The sequence below is a fragment of the Oncorhynchus clarkii genome, chromosome 19 (genome assembly GCF_045791955.1).
Source record: "Oncorhynchus clarkii lewisi isolate Uvic-CL-2024 chromosome 19, UVic_Ocla_1.0, whole genome shotgun sequence".
In the NCBI taxonomy this organism is placed as follows: Eukaryota; Metazoa; Chordata; class Actinopteri; order Salmoniformes; family Salmonidae; genus Oncorhynchus; species Oncorhynchus clarkii.
This window is the reverse complement of record NC_092165.1, coordinates 41459245-41465296: the sequence shown is the minus strand read 5'-3', so window position 1 is coordinate 41465296 and position 6052 is coordinate 41459245.

The following is a 6052-nucleotide window of genomic DNA, read 5'->3' as shown; positions in this document are numbered from 1 at the left end:
TTCAGCTATTTATTTCTGCACTTGTGTGTCTGGAATTGTTAGATTACTTGTTAGTGCAGTAATATCTGTCGGAAATAGAAGCACAACATTTTCGCTACACTCGCATTAACATCTGTGAAACGTGTTTCTGACCCAAATAATTTGATTTGATGTGTCTTTAGAGTCACTCCCCCTTCTACACCATCCATTTCTACTTTCTAGTCTATCAAAAGGCATACTGTTGAAGCTCCCTCCAATTCCTGTGCCCGGTACAGGCAAAACACTTTGGCTAGCAAGTAGATATTTTCCTGCCACTCCAGGAAAGCCGGTATGTGTGTGAGGGCTGTTAGGGGTTTGTTTCAGCGTCTGGTGGCAGAACCTGGACAGACGGCCGGAAGGATGCTGTTCTGGGGATTTTCTATTTCCTCTGTTTGCTCCTTCCACACTGCCCCCCTCTGCTTCGTGGCCTCCAGCTTCCACTGAAGGAAGGTAGCAAAATCCTCAAATGGCATCCTTGAGTTGATGAGGCCTTCTGTTTTGTAAGTGCAGATGGCAGTGTACGTGACTGGGACACTGACCGTTTCACTCTCTGCAGTAACATCAAATCAAATCAAATGTATTTTATATAGCACTTCGTACATCAGCTGATATCTCAAAGTGCTGTACAGAAACCCAGCCTAAAACCCCAAACAGCAAGCAATGAAGGTGTAGAAGCACGGTGGCTAGGAAAAACTGCCAGAGCTGAGTGACTCCAGGAGTTCTCTTGGCTGGTGTTAATAGCAGAGCAGATCCAACTGCTTATGGATCTCTTTCTTCCTGTGGTGCTTGGCCAGTAGCCCATTAATAGCTGCTTTCAATGGCTCTGTCCACTAGCAGTGGTCCAGGACAAACTCCTGTCTTCATGGGCCCAGGGAGAAGCTTTCAGGGGCAGTGGTGGTGTGGCTGGCAGAGGTCTGCGCTGCAGGGGCCGGATCGGCCTTAGCAGAGAGGAGAGCCAGAAAGAAAGTCATGCATGTCCTTCCTCTCCTGAAATAGACAACCAATTACTTTAAGTGACAATAATTATACAGTTGAATCATGTGACAGATATGAAAATAGTTTTCAATCTCAGTAATACTGTTGAGGGAGCTAGCACACATCCATTTCACTGCTGTTAACTGAGTATGTGACGAGTAACGTTTTGTTTTATAGAAGGCTGCTGTGCATACAGATGTACTAGAGAGCTCATCTCTTACCTTTGCAATGGCTGCTTCTGTGACAGCATGGGCAGCACCATTGATGCTATATCCATTTTAAAGTAGTCAATTTCTTCTTTGTTTACTTTTATGAGTGTATTGGCAGTTTGTAAGTAAACTGAAAATGTGCATACAACCACCTACTGTGCTGGAGTTTATATAGTTTGAACAGAAATAAACTTTTACTGCCATCTGCAATTATGGAATGTTTGCTCAGGAGTATATTTTTCATTGTCTGACCCCTCCTGCTGAATTCTGTGATTCTTCCTTAACTCATAGCAAGTCCCACCTAGTTGACTACTTCAAAATGGTGAAAGCCCTCAATGGCACTCCACACTGGGCTACAATCACCTATCCGGACCCGTTTTACTGCCTACGCAGAGCTCCACCGGGCTTCACAACTGGACTACCGACGTTATCTGCCCGAGGGAGTTATCCAACTGGCCCCTCCGTCCGACGTTACCCAAACGCCCATCTGCGGCCCACTAATTGTTAGCTGTCTTATCGGCTGCTATCTGAATAGGTGTATCGGACAATTTTCTTGGGTCACTATAACTGTATCTATTTTGCCAATTGGATTGGTCCCCTCTACCACACGGAACCCCACTAATCTACCGACGGAAACGCACGAAGTGCACCAGCCCATCCTGCAGCAAAGCACCCCCACAACATGATGCTGCCACCCCCACGCTTCACAGTCGGCTTGCAAGCCTCCCCCATTTTTCCTCCAAACATAACGATAGTCATTATGGCCAAACTGGTCTATTTATGTTTCATCAGATCAGAGGACATTTCTCCAAAAAGTACAATCTCCGTCCCCATTTGCAGTTGCCAACTGTAGTCTGTCTTTTTATGGCTGTTTTGGAGCAGTGGCTTCTTCCTTGCTGAGCGGCCTTTCAGGTTATGTCGATATAGGACTCGTTTTACCGTACTTTTGTACATGTTTTCCTCCAGCATCTCCACAAGTCTGGTTCATCCTTGGGAGCAATTTCCAAACGCCTGAAGGTACCACGTTCATCTGTACAAACAATAGTACACAAGTATAAACACCATGGGACCACGCAGCCGTCATACCGCTCAGGAGGAGACACATTCTGTCTCCTAGAGATGAACATACTTTGTTGCGAAAAGTGCAAATCAATCCCAGAACAACAGCAAAGGACCTTGTGAAGATGCTGGAGGAAACAGGTACAAAAGTATCTATATCCACAGTAAAACGAGACCTATATCAACATAACCTGAAAGGCCTCTCAGCAAGGAAGAAGCCACTGCTCCAAAACCACCATAAAAAAAGCCAGACTACGGTTTGCAACTGCACATGGGGACGAAGATCATACTTTTTGGAGAAATGTCCTCTGATCTGATGAACCAAAAATAGAACTGTTAGAAAATAGAAAATCTGTGGGCAGAACTGAAGAAGCGTGTGCGAGCAAGGAGGTCTACAAACCTGACTCAGTTACACCAGCTCTGTCAGGAGGAATGGGCCAAAATTCACCCAACTTTTTGTGGGAAGCTTGTGGAAGGCTACCCAAAATGTTTGATCCAAGTTAAACCGTTTAAAGGCAATGCTACCAAATACTAATTGAGTGTATGTAAACTTCTGACCCGCTGGAATTGTGATGAAAGAAATAAAAGCAGAAATAAATCGTTCTCTCTACTATTATTCGGACATTTCACATTCTTAAAATAAAGTGGTGATCCTAACCGACCTAAGACAGGGAATGTTTACTAGGATTAAATGTCAGGAATTGTAAAAAATGTAGTTTAAATGTATTTGGCTAAGGTGTATGTAAACTTCCAACTTCAACTGTATGTGATTAACTTCACTCGATTCAGTTCTTGATTTTGTCATAATTCAAAGCTAGGTTAAAAATAAATAGCATCATCAACAACGAAGCCTTATTTCACTAGATGTACATTATAATAAGATAAATACAAAAGCTTTATGTACAGCCCTCTGAAGTATCACAGTGAGTAATATACAATCTTACCCTGATCTAGTAGACTGACAAATACTGGAGGACATACTGCTAGGCTAGCTAAAATATTGTCTGATTAAATAAGAACACCAATGAAATCTAAGAGTTCTTCCCAATCGCTTCTCATTGGTTAATGTATTTAAAACTATTTAAAATATACACAACTCTAATGTCTGGTGTACTTAGACAATCTTTATAATTTGGTCCCAAAAATGATTATCATTGCCATAAAGTGACAATTTCTTTAGTTACTAGTTAGTTACAAGTTAGTTACAAGCTGCCCACTCAAGAAAAAGCTTCAAACTGTAACCAGTGCCTGCAACCTGGTTCAGGTTTTCAGTCAACCTACCTGGGTAGTTACAACCAGCACAGGAATTAAAACATCAACAAGTATTGATCACATCTTTACTGATGCTGCAGACATTTTCTTTAAAGCAGTATCCAGATCCATTGATGTAGTGATCACAATATAGTAGCCACATCTAGGAAAACCAATGTGTATAAGAGGTCATACAATACGTTTTGTGGTGATTCCAATGTTGTTGATGTAAGTAATATTTGTTGCTCTGTAGTGTGTAATGAGGAGCAACCAAATGCTGCACTTGACCCATTTATGAAATTGCTTATTCCAGGTACTAATAAGCACGCACCCATTAAGAAAATGACTGTAAAAACGGATAAAACCCCTTGGATTGATGAGGAATTGAAAGATTGTATAGTTGAGAGGGACAAGGCAAAAGGAATGGAAAACAAGTCTGGCTGCACAACCGATTGGCAAACTTACTGCAAATTGAGAAATCATGTGACTAAACTGAATAAAAGGAAGAAGAAACTACTATGAAACAAAGATAAATTATATGAAGAATGATAGTAAAAAGTTAAATGAAATTTTGGGCAAAAAGGCAAACTCATCTCCATAATTCATTGAATCAGATGGCTCATTCATCACAAAACCCACTCATATTGCCAAGTACTTAGATGCTTTTTTCAGTGGATAATAGCGGACGATATTGCACTCCATTTTTGCCATATCTTCAATTTAAGCCTACTAGAAAGGGAAGCAAAAGTAATTCCGCTACCCAAAAATAGTAAAGCCCCCTTCACTGGCTCAAATAGCTGACCAATCAGCCTGTTACCAACCCTTAGTAAACTTTTGGAAAAATGTGTGTTTGACCAGATACAATGCTATTTTACGGTAAATAAATTGACAACAGACTTTCAGCACGCTTATATGGGGCGGCAGCGTAGCCTAGTGGTTAGAGTGTTGGACTAGTAACCGGAAGGTTCAAACCCCCGAGCTGACAAGGTACAAATTTGTCGTTCTGCCTCTGAACAGGCAGTTAACCCACTGTTCCTAGGCCGTCATTGAAAATAAGAATTTGTTCTTAACTGACTTGCCTAGTTAAATAAAGGTAAAATAAATAAAAATATGGAAGGACATTCAACAAGCACTTACACAAATTACTGATGATTTGCTGAGAGAAATTGATTATAAAACATATTGTGTGAGCTGTTTTGTTGGACTTTACTCCCTCTGCTATATTGTGGATAAAGAGTTACTTGTCTAACAGAACACAGAGGGTGTTCTGTAATGGAAGCCTTTCCAACATAATCCAGGTAGAATCAGGAATTCCCCAGGACAGCTGTCTAGTCCCCTTACTTATTTTCAATCTTTACTCATGAAATGCCACTGGCTTTGAGTGTCTGTGTATGCAGATGACTCAACACTATACCCGTCAGCTACTACAGCGAGTGAAATCACTGCAACACTTAACAAAGAGCTGCAGTTAGTTTCAGAATGGGTGGCATGGAATAAGTTAGTTCTAAATATTTCAAAAAATAAAAGTGTTGTATCTGGGAAATATCATTCACTAAACTCTTATCCTCGACTAAATCTTGCAATAAATAATGTGGAAATTGAGCAAGTTGAGGTCATTGTCAAAACATGTTGACACAACAGTAGCTAAAATGGGGAGCATAGCTCTGCCTTTTTAACAACACTATCAACAAGGCAGGTCCTACAGACCCTAGTTTTTTCACACCTGGACTACTGTTCAGCCGTGTGGTCAGGTGCCACAAAGGGGGACTTAGCTCACCGTTTACATTTAACATGATTAATATGCATGTAAATCTCGCATGGCTCAAAGTGGAGGAGAGATGGACTTCATCACTACTTGTTTTTGTAAGAAGTGTTAATATGCTGAATGCACCGAGGTGTCTGTTTAAACTACCAGCAGACAGCTCAGACACCCATGCAAACCCCACAAGACATGCCACCAAAGGTCTCTTCACAGTCCTCAAGTCAAAAACAGACTATGGGAGGCGTACAGTACTACGTAGAGCCATGGCTACATGGATCTCTATTCCACATCAGATAACTGATGCAAGTAGTAGAATAAGATTTAAAAAACAGATAAAGAATACACCTTACAGAACAGTGGGGACTGTGAAGAGACACACACAGGCACAGACACACATGATAAGACAAGCACTCTACACACACGTACACATGGGTTTTGTATTGTAGATATGTGGTAGTAGAGTAGTGGCCTGAGGGAACACACTTAATGTTTTGTGAAAAGTGTTATGAAATGTAGTGTCATGTAATATTGCAAATTGTGTATATATCTGCCTTGATGTTGCTGGACCCCAGGAAGAGTAGCTGCTGCCTTGGCAATGGGGATCCTTAATAAATACAAATAGTAATACACTTTGCAAAGGGTGGCTACTTTGAAGAATCTCAAATATAAAATATAGTTTGATTTGTTTAACACTTTTTTGGTTACTACATGATTCCACATGTGTTATTTTATAGTTTTGATGTCTTCACTATTATTCTACATTGTAGAAAATAGTAAA